Source organism: Schistocerca americana, chromosome 3 (genome assembly GCF_021461395.2).
Source record: "Schistocerca americana isolate TAMUIC-IGC-003095 chromosome 3, iqSchAmer2.1, whole genome shotgun sequence".
In the NCBI taxonomy this organism is placed as follows: Eukaryota; Metazoa; Arthropoda; class Insecta; order Orthoptera; family Acrididae; genus Schistocerca; species Schistocerca americana.
The window spans coordinates 355,052,900-355,068,067 of record NC_060121.1 but is presented as its reverse complement, the minus strand read 5'-3'; the positions used below and the strand labels follow the sequence as shown (position 1 = coordinate 355,068,067).

General features: G+C 44.2%; 1 protein-coding gene and 1 non-coding gene across 2 annotated transcripts in view; one reads left to right on the top strand and one right to left on the bottom strand.

Annotated features, from left to right (window-relative positions):
- The window catches only part of LOC124607477, a 290,949-nt gene that overhangs the window by 62,737 nt on the left and 213,044 nt on the right, over positions 1–15,168 (top strand). The gene's annotated exons all lie outside the window — the stretch shown is intronic.
- Trnap-cgg lies at positions 10,977–11,051 on the bottom strand. Its single transcript has one exon. It is a non-coding gene; the product is annotated as a tRNA-Pro (tRNA).

Sequence of the window (15,168 nt, the reverse complement as noted above, 5' to 3'; positions counted from 1 at the left end):
TAGGGGACTGATGACCTCAAAAGTTAAGTCCCATAGTGCTCAAAGCCATCTGAACCATTTTGAACCATGCTGGCATAGCATATCGCAGGAACGCTGGCCAGTCACACTGCACGTCTTTGGTCCTTGAGTGCCAACCTGTTCAAAATAGAATGGGCCAATAATGAACTTAGCTGTGAAGCGACATATACAGTAACATATATACTTATATGGATATGGTGTCTGTTCTTTCAGACACCACATCCATATAAGTATATAGTTCTGGCAATACCGGCCATGACCTTCTTCTTCTGTGCGGTTGCACACATATTCCCCGAACTCTTATGGTACTTGGTAAGACTGTCTTCCACGAGTAATGAGTGTGTTGGGTAGGTACACTACGAATGTAGTGTGCGGACATATAAGGTGAGAATGTGGGTCTCGCGGGAAGCGTGCGCGAGATGGTCCCTGCAGTCGCACTACCCTCTGTGCCCTCGTTGGCTCATATGGAAAGAGCGTCTGCCACGTAAGCAGGAGATGCCGGGTTCGAGTCTCGATCGGGGCACACATTTTCACCTGTCCCCGTTGATATATATCAACGCCCGTCAGCAGCTGAAGGTATTAATATATAATTCTAATTTCATACAGGGACAGGTTCACCATACAGCGGAACTTCATGCACAGTGACTGGCAGATCCCCATACTATGCAGTTCTGTGTGTTCACCTCACCCGTCAGAGAAAAATGAGCTTCGTCTGTCCATAGGATGGTCCAGGGCCAGCCCTCGTAACTTCAGTCATTGGGAGAAGGTGGAGAGCTAAACCGACACGTCGTTGTGCGTCCTATGGTGCAAGCTGCTGTATTATATGGATCTTGTACGGATCAATTTGAGATTGGTTCGAAGCACCTTCCGTTCAGTGGACCACTGTCGTGACACAGCACACGCATTGCCTGACGATCGGGAATTGCGCTGAGAGTTGTCTGCAGTAGCAACAGCGATTTCATCAACCACCTGTTGTGCAACCGGTCGTCGGCCTCTTCCCGGAGCGACGCCCAGTTCTCCAGTTGATTTGAACTTCTTCATCACGTTTCACACAGCAGGTGGAGAAAGAGGACTCTTCCGTAATCCTTTCAGCCGGCGATATTCTCGAAGTGCAGCTGCAGCATTACGGTTGTTTTGATAATAGAGCTTCACCAATAATGCCCTGTTCCTCTTGTCGAAGCTCATTTTGACGCGTCAGCAAGTGCACTGCGACTGGTCAGGTGTGTGAGACTATGAATCACGATGACTGATCAAGAGAGGTAGCCAGTATCCCTACGGACAAGTTTCGCTCTGCTCTGCAGAATGCAATCCTGCGCTTTCAGACTCTTCTGGGCACTACCCCTTTTTTAGCAGTAATGGTACCAGTCCTTGACATTAATGTTTCCAAGTTTGGTACTCGTACGGTAATTAGTTTCCGTGTTATAACGCGTTAAATAGGAAAAGTTTAATTATAACCACCCTGTATTACAAGTATCTATTCCACTGCCCTATATACCACAACAATTACACATTGACTCTTAACTTTTGTTCGACAATTCTCCTCACTCACTTGGCCAGCATTCATCGACAGTGTAGTGCGTAGATATCGACGTTTCATCTAAATATGTCACTGGTCACTTAAGTTCTTATGTTTTATTTTTTTCGCGAAAGTCAATTGCCATACACCTTTTTTAAACTATGTCTTCCCCTCCGTACCTTATTTATTCCGTTGCCTTTGCCGCAAGATGGCATACAAATGTCAATTTTTATCGGGAGTTTCTTTGCAAGCCTTGCAGTCCAGTTCTGTGCGACAAAAGCTGTGAAGTACTCGCAAAGTTGTGTTGTTCATTAATATTGCAAAAATTGCTGCCTGAGAACAAAAAAATGGCTTTGAGCACTATGGGACTTAAACATCTGTGGTCATCAGTCCCCTAGAACGTAGAACTACTTAAACCTAACTAACCTAAGGACATCACACACATCCATGCCCGAGGCAGGATTCGAACCTGCGACCGTAGCAGTCGCGCGGTTCCGGACTGAGCGCCTAGAACCGCTAGACCACCGTGGCCGGCTGCCTGAGAACACATTTATCCATATCGTCAATGGATTATTTATTGTGTACACTTTGCTTGTTCGTCTTTTGGAAAGATCGTGTTCCTCTTGTAGTAACTGACAAACAAGCGACCATCTCCAGCTCTACTGGTAAACTTATTAAACAAGTAAATACGTCAGCAACAACTGGATAACTCTCAAGAAATTTAGGTCCGTATTGAGAAAGCCAGAGCCGTGTTTTGTAAAATCACTAACGTGTTCATGTGCCATCATCTGCCAATGGAAACAAAATTTAGAATACTACGCTGCTACATATTTCCCATATTTTCTACGGTGATGAGACCTGGACTTTGACAGAGAGGCTTTTGAGATGCGGCTGTACAGGGGAATGCTAAGAGGGAAACATACAGATAAAAGTACTATCGACAACATTCTCCGCAAAATGAAGAAAGAAAATGAAGTCCTGAACACAGTAAAATGCGGAACACGTCATTGGAAACAGGTATAAACGTTGCAGAACATTCTTCAGGGAAATATACTAGGTATAAAAGAACGAGGAAGATGAACACCTTGACTCGGGAAATTAAGGACGTGAACTTAACATACGAGCAAGGAACTTCTTGGAACAAGCTATGATGGTCATCAGTATCCGGAACGTATAGACACTAGAAGAAGAAGATGAAGAAGAAGACGACGTACTTAATTTGCATTGCACTTTCCGTCGTCTCTTCCGTCAGCTCTGTCATTCCTTTCTCCCTCTCCTCTTCAGTGAATTTATTGAGGTCAGCAGAAAGTCGTAGCAGCTGCTTGCGAAGGCATTTTCCGCGATCGCTTACGTTGCCTACACTGCGGGATAACAAAATGCACTACCTTGAATTGGAATGTGACTGCACCCAGTGACGTATGTGTCTCGGTTCACTTTGTCGAGTAATATATGGCCTTCCTTCGTTATTATTGCTGTACCATGTATACTATTCTCGTACTCTTCTTCCTGTTTTCATGCATACCACAGTCAGCTCGTTCCAGCTAGGAGCCCTCTATTTTCTGTTCGCTTGGGTCACAGTTCACAGTACTTCGTGAACGAAAACATATTCCATCTCGATTGTCACTTTATTTATTTATTTCACAATGTTGGCACCTGTGCTATTTTCAGGTGATTAATCACCATGAAGTGCATCAATAAAATTATATTCTTTACCGTTAACCTTTTCAGATCTGAATTTTTTCTGGAGGAAGGAAAATTTTTCTTTATGTGGTAATGCTCTTAGGTAATTTTTTTTAATGATTCTACATACATGATTCATACAAAAATATGTACCCGCTATCAGAAAATACTCATTACACTAGGCTTCAATTTATGGACTAAAATAACTAATTATGAAATATTCTCTCTTGTAATATATAGTGAAATGATCAGTCAGTAATTACCACGCAAAATAACAATAACAAAATGCAATGAGTCAGTGGAATACAGTGAACCAACCACATCCGTTTATTCTGGTGGTCACTGGTTGCTGCGTACTGCTACAATGACTTGCTATTATTTTCATAGTGATCCCCAACAGTTGGCAGGACTTGTGCATCTTGAAAAGGATGAACATTCACAAAATATGTATCTCAGATTTCCACTGAAAAAAAACTTCTGATGGAGCTCAGACATAGTAAAAGTTAATATACACAATTGTAGCCAGATGGTCTGAAAGGGTAAGACGACATTCGTCGTCCGTAAAAAAAAAAATAAGGAGAGAAGTAAACACTTCTGTTATTATACAGGTATTTTTTATTAAATTTAATAGATTCAGTAGTCTTTAGCTACTTTGTTTGTATATAATATTTGGCTGGATACCTGGCTTAGCACTGATGTGATTATTTTCTGCCTACTTCGGACCACAGTCCAATAATACTTCAGAAGCTGTATAAAATTGAATTCTTACTCCCTCCTTTTATGTCGGCAAAAAATTTCTCTATCCTTATTCACGTGAACTCGAATATATAAATACGATCGAGCACGATGACAGTAACTGTACAGAATATATTTGGACGCATTTCATGTTGACTTATCAATTGAAAATGATTAACACGACGAAATTCGACTGTGAGATAAACAAATATGATGACAGGTGACAATCATTACGTTGTCGTTTCTAATATGCGGCCTATGAAGCAAGCACAAAACAAGCTTTTCGGCTTACGAATTAAAGTAGGTTTGTTGAGGAGAAGCATTCACGTACCCATAAAACATAGTCATCCAGTTCCGATTAACTATCACTCTACTAATTAAAAAACTCTAAAGGAAACTCACAGAAGTCACTAGCCGAAAGTTGATTTTGATATCGCAGTAGTGAACAACAACAAAAACAACAACAACAACACAGCATTCTATTACTCTCATTCTAATATTGTTGATGTTCATCTCTTTTTAATACATTATCCATTCGGTTCTGTTGATCTTCCAGTTCCTTTGCCGTTTCCCCCAAAATTGCTTCATCAGCAAATCTTATGTTTCTACTTCTGTCCCGTGAAATTTAATTCCCTTTCCAGATTTCTGCTTGGTTTTCTTCATTGCATCTCTAAAGATAATCGAGTACCAGAAGGTAGACTGATAAGTTCTACTGCTGCAGCGGATTGTACACATTAAAAAATGTGTGGAATAGGCTGTAGTCCTCTCTTGTACTCCTCGATAGTTATTCAAATGCTACTTGCAAATTGTCCAGATGAGCGTGACCCTTTACTTCAGAGTGAATTGCTCAACATACGATGACGTATGTCAGTTCTACACAGTCTTTAAACTATTACTATCGAGTGTTAAAGGTCATTCAACTCCGTTATGAGGTTCCTTTGATGCTGGCTGGAGGAACCCTGTATGATGTTAACGGAAACCTGCATACTGAGAAGCAAGAATCTGTTAGATGCCACTTAATAACTGAATCACCTTCGTCGTTTTACAGGAAATTTATTGCCGGAACTCTAAGTAGTTCTAACTCCGTTTTGTTATTAGCACTTTCCCTTTTGTTTTCCGCCGCGATTTTGAGTTCATATCAAAAATCGTTCAGAAAGAACTATTCACTCTTTATTGCTGTGTACTATAATTTCTGCTGCTTCGATTATGCCTCGAAAATAAAACAAAATATGATTAAATTGAGCTTTCCGATGACATGAATTTCTATTTCTTAAATATTCAACTGAATAAAGTCGTCGAGAAGACACAATCTTCCGGTGGGGTTTGTTTACATCAATCCCAAGGAAACGTCGACACTGTACAGCAAAGGAGGAAGGGGAGGAGGAGGAGGAGGAGGTGGAGATAAATGTTTAACGTCCCGTCGACAATGAGGTCATTAGAGACGGAGCACAAGCTCGGGTTAGGGAAGGACGGAGAAGGAAAGCGAACGTGCCCTTTCGAAAGAACCATCTCGGCATTTGCCTTAAACGATTTAGGAAAATCACGGAAAACCTAAATTAGGATGGGCGGACGCGGGATGGAACCGTCGTCCTCCCGAATGCGAGTCCAGTGAGCTAACCATTCCGCTACCTCGCTCGGTCTGTGCAGCAAATTCCACTACTAACAGAACTAAGAGCGTATGGGGTATCTTCGCCGATGTATGATTGGTTCGATGAATATTTGGTTAACAGAACTTATTACGTTATACTGGACGCCGAATGTTCTACAGAAACGAAACTAACATCCGTATGAGTTCAAGGGAGCCCAATAGGACTTTTAATATACATAAAAATTTCTCTGATAGGATCAGAAGCATTAAGATTGTTCGCTGACGACAATTGTGTCTGCTCATAGGTAAAACCTTGACAAAATTCCCGCTAGATGTCCCAGATGGCTGTTCTCTTTAATGCGGAGCAACGTAAGCTAACGTCTGTAGGAAAGGAATAGATCCCGATAGTATTCATTTACAAGACTAGTGGCGCGCACCTTAAGTACATCACATCGTACATTTATTTACAAGTACTATGAAGCGATATGAAATTGGACGATCACGCAAAATGAGTATTAGGAAAGGTGAGAGGCAGACGTAGGTTTTCTTGAAAGGATTCTGGCAAAATGCAATTAATCTCTAAATAAAATCACTTACACGGTAATAGAATGACTAATTATGTTGCTTCAGCGTTTGTAATCCTTATCAAGCCAGCACGGCAACACACGCAATGAATTCAGCGACGCGCTGCAACGACTGTAATTGATCGCCATAGCCCGTATGAAAGTGTAACAGAAGTACTGGAGGAACTTAAATGGGAATCCTCGAAGAAAAACGACGCAGTTCCCCTGGAACACTGTTGGATAAATTTACGGAAGCATTCGAAAGGCTGCAAACATTAGCATTACTGAGGCATTAGTTTCATGCCTCAGAGTCCATACAATGGGGAGATCGCATTTATCTAGTTTTACATCTTGGATATCGAGCGGTTTGGATTATTTCTTTCGTTAATTTGAAAAAGCGAGTTGTGCAGTGAGGAACTCTGATTTGTTCCTCTTTCACTCTTCCTAACGATGTCAAAGTGCCACATATTTAGCTAAGCTTTTCATGTTAATTTCCTATATCTTGGTTATTCCAAGAATAACCTTGGACATGGTTTTTAAATTTGAATGAAAGTTGACTAATTTGTGAAATCGGCTTCCATTTATGAACAGTACTTTCTATAATCTCTCCCCCGACTAGGCAACCATTATTTAAAAAATATAATCAGGGATATACTGAGGTGTCTTTTGAATGGTATGGTGTTTCCATTGTGTGCAGTTGCCAACCAATTAATGGACTGTCGTGTCACCTGCAGCGTAGTATATTGTGGTGACGGCTGGGTAGTGTTCACAGTTTTTTATTTCGAATATCAAACCGTTACTAATGCAGTTTACGTTCCGTAAGCTCTACCACGCAATTTGCAATGGCTATCGGAGTATATACGAGGGTTGCCCAGAAAGTAATACAACGCATTCTTTTTCTTCAACAATTCGTTATTGAACATAATGAGATCGACACACACGAAAGAATGTTGTTTTATCTACACACCCTATTTTTCCACGTAATGTCCATCCCGTTTTATGGCCTTCCTCCGGCACGAAACAAGGGCGTGTATGCCCTGCGGGTACCAATCCTTGTCCTGGTGGCGGAGCCAGTGCTTCACTGTGAGGATCACCTCCTCCTCGTCCTCAAAATGTCTTCCACGAATGGCATCCTTTAATGCTCAAAAGAAGTGGAAGTCCGAAGGGGCCGGGTCAGGTGCGACAGCCGTGGATGGTCTCCCCGACCGGATCAAATCGAGGAGCTCCGCCGAACCGCCTTCTGATGTCCTCACTCTTCATGGCCAGTGACTAACTCCACTTCTGTCGGTAGCAAATGTTCCGTAGACTTCGCACAAGCGTTTGCGAATATTCCTCACAGTTTCTTTCTTCAATGACGGTACGTTGCTTGTAACGTACATCACGTATATACGCCATTTTGAAACTGTCGTGCAGCTATGCTATCTGTCGGAAGTGACGGAAACTTGGCGCGCTCACTCAGGAGACTTCAAATAATACACACGCAACGTTTCGCATTCGTCGCATTGTTTTCGGCCGATAAAAAAAAATACGGTGCATTACTTTCTTGGCAACCGTCGTATGTAGACGTACGGAATACGCCACAGTGGTTCAGGTACTAGATTCGCGTTTGCCCATCTGGGCATGTTTGTGACAAATGGCTCTGAGCACCATGGGACTTAACATCTGAGGTCATCAGTCCCCGAGAACTTAGAACTACTTAAACCTAACTAACCTAAGGACATCACACACATCCATGCCCGAGGCAGGATTCGAACCTGCGACCGTAGCGGTCGCGCGGCTCCGGACTGAAGCGCCTACAACCGCTCGGCCACAACGGCCGACTGTTTGTGACAAGTGCCAGGACGGTTTCTTACGAAATGAAGCAACGTATATCTGTCGCCAGCGTCATCCGCGCCGATCTTCTACTCCATGTTTAACGAGCTCGTCGTCGTTGGGACGTTAGACCTACACATTCTTCTTTTCTCAATCAAAGAAACGTTTAGACAGCCTCATTCAGCTGGACAGTGTAAAACTTTTATTTAGAAAGAGTACGTGTGGGAACAGTTGGAGCCGCGTGCGTCGGCTGACGTATGGAGACGTGTTTGCTGTACCGGTCAGCGCGGGTGATGAGCAGCTGGTACCGAGAGAGAGGTGAGCTCAGCTCGTCTGCATTTCCGCTTAGCGGCTGCGCCAGTCCTAGCGGCTGCCAGGCAGGCCGGCCATATTGCCAATGGCTTCATCTGTATCTCCGCTCTGTGCTTAAACACCTCACGTCACACACCTTACAGCGTGCAAACCCTTCCTGCAACAGCGTTCAACGAGGTCGTGAACAACGACGTGCCAGGCTATTCATAATTTATTAAGTCTCATGTTCATAAGTATAATACTCGTATTAGCACGTCAGCTTTGCCCCCACGGTTGGCCGTGCGGCCTAACGCACGCCGGCACGGTAGCTCAGCGTGTTCGGTCAGAAAGCCGGTTGGCCTCCGTAATAAAAAACTGAGTGGAAGGATCAACCACCGAACTTGAACAGGATGTCTTGCGACGTCCGCAACGACCAAACACAACGATCAAATAAAAAAAAAAAGAGAGAGAGAGAGAAAAGAAACGCACTGCTTTCCAGGCGGGAAGGAGCGCAGGTGCCCGGCACGAATCCGCCCGGCGGATTTGTATCGAGGTCCGGTGAGCCGGCCAGTCTGTGGATGGTTTTTAGGTGGTTTTCCATCTGCATCTGCGAATGCGGGCTGGTTCCCCTTATTCCGCCTCAGCTACCCTATGTCGGCGATAGCTGCGCAAACAAGTTCTCCACGTACGCGTACACCACCATCACTCTACCACGCAAACATGGGGTTTACGCTCGTGTGGTGTGAGACGTTCCCTGGGGGGTCCACTGGGGGCCGAACCGCACAATAACCCTGGGTTCAGTGTGTGGCGGCGGAGGGATGAAGCGCACTGCGGTAGTCGTCGTGGGGTTGCGGACCACTGCGGCTGCGGCGGGGACGGAGCCTCTCCGTCGTTTCTAGGTCCCCGGTTAACATAAAATAACATAACGTCAGCTTTTGAACAACTGGACATGTTTGCTGTTTCCATCACTTTTATGTAAAGTCAAACTCCATACTTGAGCGTTATTGTTTCCTTTGAACGTCCATTTGAGTAATTCTTCAAAAAATATTTTCTCCTCAGGAAAAGGAAGCTACGAGGGTGTAAGCATGTAAACATTACTCGTATATGACTAGAACCTTGTTCCCGATCTTTCCGTAGAACGAGTGTGGAGAATTCTGAAACATCTCAATGCAAACATTTTCTTTAAACCCCCCTTTTAAACCGACCAAACAACCAACTGGTTCATGATCATCGAACATTTGTATATATTCAGTGATAGTACTTGCTGGAATAAGCACCCCAACAAAAATTTAGTCACCTCTAGAGACATAACGTTAATATCGCGCAGCACTGCCTCTAGCCTCGATGACGACTTCAATTCAGCGAAGGAAGGCCACAAGTTTGTTCAACGTAAGTCATATCCAAACTGAGGCATCTCGTTGATTATTACATCCCCTAGAGCTACCACCGGAGATGCTGACGCTATGTTTCATACGCTGTTATAAAATATTGCCAAGACATTTTAAGTGGGATCAGAATCGGGTGATTTAGTGTGCCAGTTATGGAGCGACAGGATGCCTCATTTTTCGGGTTAACCAAAAACGTATGCTTGTAGCCTTCTCAACAAGACTGTTAGCATCTTGTGAAAAGGGTATGTCCACAGCATACTCATCATCATTTTGTAGAACAGGGATAGGCAATGTTGAAATACACTCTAAAACAAACAAAGAAAGCACCACGAAGGAATTATTCGAATGAGACTGGAATCGGTAGATGTGATGAAGATGTACAGGAAACAAATGATTTCAGTTTCAAGAAAATTGGATGACTTTTTTCAAGAGAAAAAGCTTCACAAACTCAGCAAGTCAGTAACGGTTGGTCCACCTCTGGCCCTTATGCAAGGAGGAACTTGTCATTGATTGACAGAGTTATTGGATGTCCTCGTGAGGGATATTGTGCCAAGTTCTGTCCAATTGGCGCGTTAAAATCTCGAGCTGCTTCGAGGGTACTGCGCATAACGCTCCAAACATTCTCAACTGGGGAGAGATCTGGAGACTTTACTGACCAAGGTATAGTTTGGCAAGACAAGCGGTATAACTCTCGCCTTGTCCGGGTAGGTTTAACTTGCTGAAACGTAAGTCAAGGATGGATTGCCATGAAGGGCAACAAAATGAGGCGTAGAATATTGTCGATGTACCGCTGTGCAGTAAGCGTGCCACGGATGACAACCAAAGAGGTCCTGCTATGAAAAGAAATGGCACCCCGGACCATCACTCGTGATAGTTGGGCTGTATGGTAGGCAACAGGTTGGTATCTCACTGCTGCCTCGGTCGTCTCCATACACGTCTTCGCTGGCCATTGGGGCTCATTTCAAAGTGGGACTCGTCAGTGAAGACATTACGGGGGCGTTTCAGGGGACGACCCGGATCGTGGTGGAATATGTAACTGAATGCTGCCCGCCATCCGGCCCTATGACCAGGAGTGATAGTCTGGGGTGGCATTTTTTTTTTTTCTCATAGCACGACGTCTTTGTCATACGTGACAGCGTTACACCACAGCGGAATGTCGACGATATATTTGGAGCATTATGGACGGGTCCCTCCCACCAGCTCGGGATTTTGACAACCTAACGCGCCAGTTGGATACAATTAGACGCGACATCCCTCAGGATATCCTGTCAGTAAGTGCTATAAGGGCCAGAGGTGGACCAACGCGTTATTTGCTTGCTCTATTTGTGAAACGTTTTCTCGTGAACAAATAAGCCAATTGAAACTTCCTGGCAGATTAAAACTGTGTGCCCGACCGAGACTCGAACTCGGGACCTTTGCCTTCCGCGGGCAAGTGCTCTACCAACTGAGCTACCGAAGCACGACTCACGCCCGGTACTCACAGCTTTACTTTCGCCAGTACCTCGTCTTCTACCTTCCAAACTTTACGGAAGCTCTCCTGCGAACCAGTTTGGAAGGTAGGAGACGAGGTACTGGCAGAAGTAAAGCTGTGAGTAGCGGGCGTGAGTCGTGCTTCGGTAGCTCAGTTGGTAGAGCACTTGCCCGCGAAAGGCAAAGGTCCCGAGATCGAGTCTCTGCCAGGAAGTTTCATTTCAGCGCACACTCCGCTGCAGAGTGGAAATCTCATTCTAAGTAAGCCAATTTTTATGAAACTGCAATCATTTTGTTTGTTTTTATAGCTACATCACATCTACCGATTCCAACCCCATTCGGGTAATTGCTTTGTGGTGCTTCCTTCTTTCTTTTGCCGCAGAGCGTAGATATTCTATTTCGTGCTGATCTAGTTGAGTGGGCCGAAGTCGTAGTATGAAACCCAGCCCCAAAGCATCACAGAATCACCTCTGGCCTGAACTGTATTCTCCACACATTTTTGGGGTGAGTAGCTCATCGGGCCATTTCCGCACTCGACGCCTCACTTGAAAAGAGGCAAAATCGCGCCTTGTCGGACACAGGAGCACGCCTTCAATCAGATACTGTCCAGTTTCTGTGATGTTTGCCCCTCTGAAGATGTGCAGCTTTCTTTGCCACTGTGAGAAAAATACCTTTTGCGAGGTACCTAACTCCACACATCGACAGCCTGCTGTTCCCGTTGTGATATTCGGTAGGAAACTTATTTAGATAGACAGTCCTTGGCAGCAGTGATTCTTGTCGGGTTTGAGATCGATCGTTATTAACATTGCCTAACATTGCCTGTGGTTGCTGTCGGTTAGGAACTTCATTTCGCCGTGTTCCATGGCTGCGAGGGGTACATTATTTCTCGTAGACAAGATGGATAGTCTACGTCGACACACCTATAAAATGGGCAAGATCATTTGCGATGTCGTCATGGACACGTCCAAAGAACTATCCTTTATACACTTCGTTACCTCTCCACGTCGACTCATATACAACTGAAGCCCATGCACACTACGTCACTGCCATGGCTTGCGTTATAGGTAATGGGGCACATCTACAACGTTCCGAAGTAATCAGTGTGCTCTCTCAAGGGATTCACTAATATTTTGTGTGGTGAGCAGACATTAAATCAGCAAAAAATTACTATGTCTGTGTAATACGAGGCCTGTTCAGAAAGTAAGCTCCGATTGATTGCCAAATTGAAACCACAGTGAACATCAGAAATGTTTTACTTGTAACAATTAGCTACACCTTTCAGCTACTTCTCTACGTAGTCGCCGTTCTGACTTAGACTTTTGTCATAGCGTTGTACCAACTTTTCAATAGCCTCATCATAGAAGGCAGCCGCCAGTGCTTTCCGCCAATTCTCCACGCTGGCCTACACCTCGTTGTCTGTGTCAAAATGTTGTCTTCAAAGACAGCGGTTCATGTGACCAGAGATGAAACTCAGGGGGAGACAATTACGGACTGTATTGAGGGTAATCTAACATTTCCATCTGATAACGATGCAGGAGCATCTTCATTGCCCCTGCAGAATGCGGCTGAGAATTGTCGTGAAGACGAAACAGCACGACAGTTATGTAATGTTAGCTGCATAGCTTCAGGCGAAATTTCTCACCAGGCCCTGTTACTTGGCGGCAGACACTATTTTCTAGACATCTTTACGCACTCACTGCGAGCTCAGAAATGAGAAGAGCGACGTGATGCTAACTGGGGTTATACTAGAGACACTACCCAACACATCTGTGCAAAGCTTTATCGGATTTTGATAGTCGTTTCCATTTCGCGACCGATCGGAGCTTACTTTCTGAACGCCCCTCGTATGTTAATTTCAAATTTTTCGTACTGACAATTGAAGAGGAAAGTAGACGGCCAAGACGTATTGTCAGGAACCACCATTATAATCACGCGAAGTCTATTAGTAAAACTATGAAATATTCTAACGAAGAAAAGAGTACAGAGTTTTTCATTACAAGAACCTTCAGTTTACTTTAATGGTGACACAGAACCACTCTCAGAAGAAACTGACTCTCTTGTAAGTGATAGACTCAGCCGAATCTTTACATTAGAAACAAAAATGATCTAGATTTTGCAGAAATATATTTCCAACCAATATACTGGTCAGCTTTCAAATGGCATGTCATCCTTTTGCGCGCACAGGCCTGCGAATGTCTTGCTTGGCATACACTGAAGCTCCAAAAAGACTGGTATAGACATGTGTATTCAAATACGGAGATATGTAAACAGGTCCAATACGGCGCTGCGGTCGCCAAAGCCTATATAGGACAACAAGTGGCTGGCTGCTACAATGGCAGGTTATCAAGATTTAAGTGAGTTTGAACGTGGTGATATGGTCGGCGCACGGGCCACAGCATCTCCGAGGTAGTGATGAAGTGGGGATTTTCCCATACGAAAATTTCACGAGTGTACCGTGAAAATCAGGAATCCGGTAAAACATCAAATCTACGACATCGCTGCGGCCGGAAAAAGATCCTGCAAGAACAGGACCAACGACGACTGAAGACAATCGTTCCATGTGACGGAAGTGGAACCCTTCCGCAAATTGCTGCAGATTTCAATGCTGGGCCAACAACAGTGTCAGCGTGCGAACCATTCAATAAAACATCGTCGGCATGGGTTTTCGGAGCTCGTGTACCCTTGATGATATTGGACTGTTGATGACTGGAAACATGTTGCCTGGTCGGACGAGACTCGTTTCAAATTGTATCGAGTGGGTGGACGTGTACGGTTATGGAGACAGCCTCACGAATCTATGGACCCTGCTTGTCAGCAGGGGACTAATTAAGCTCATGGAGGCTCTGTAACGGTGTGGTGCGTGTGTAGGTGGACTGATATGGGACCCCTGATACGTCTAGATACGACTCTAACAGGTGACAGGGACGTTAGCATCCTATCTGATCACCTGCACATGTTCATGTCAATTGTGCGTTCCGACGGACTTGGACAATTCCAGCAGGACAGTGCGACACTCCACACGTCCAGTATTGTTACAGAGTGGCTCCAGGAACACTCTTTTGAGTTTAAACACTTCCGTTGGGCACCAAACTCCCCAGGCATGAACGTTATTCAGCATATTTGGGATGTCTTGCAAAGTGCTTTCCAAAAGAAATCGCCACTCTCTCGTACCCCTACGTATTTATGGACAGCCCTGGAGGATTCATGGTGTCTGTTTCCTCCAGCGCAACTTCAACAGTCCATGTCACGTCTTATTTTGCGGCACTTCCGTGTGCTCGCCGGTGCCCTACACGCTATTAGTCGTCTATACCAGTTTCTTTGGCTCTTCAGTGTATAATACTCGCCTTGTTAAACAAATAAATTCTTGAAACTGTTACGTCACAAACGACCGGTAGGCCTCCATTACAGTCAACAGTAACAGCACTCTAAATCTGAAATGATGTGGAAATACGGAGTGCCAGTTTCCTTAAATATGAAGTATAACCTCTACACAGTAAGGATAATTAATGATTTTTGCGCCAGAAAGTGACGTCTGACAAAAAGAGCACACGGAAGAGAGCGGTATTTGAACTTTCGTAGTCGTCCTCTCTCTTTCGGCGTACAGGCGTAAATGCCTTTTCCATCTGAATAGCTTTTCTGTACTCTGACATCTTTTTAAAGATCTTTCTATTCTTCCTTTGCATCTGGCTCTGTAAGATTGTATTTTTTCGAGTGTCTACAGTTGTTCATTCTTCATTGATGGCTTTTCCATTTCCTCAACAACTCTTCTGTTGCTGAAATATTGTGCATATCTAAGTCGAGGGTCCGGCCGTTCGCCCGAGGATATTTATTTCTTTATTAAATAAAAATGTTTTAATGCTTAGACCTCGATTTTCATTACACAATTAAAGTATAATGACTAGTTTCGGGCGGGGGACTGATGACCTTAGCTGTTTAGTCCCCCCCTAAACATCCCAACAACCACCACCACCACTAGTTTCGGTTGTTTTTTACAGCCATGTTCATATCGTTAAAACCGCAAAAAAGAGCTGAATATGCATTGAAAATCATCGTCATTAACTACTGTGATGCAGTAACATACATTCGTATTATGGGCCAACAAGACTA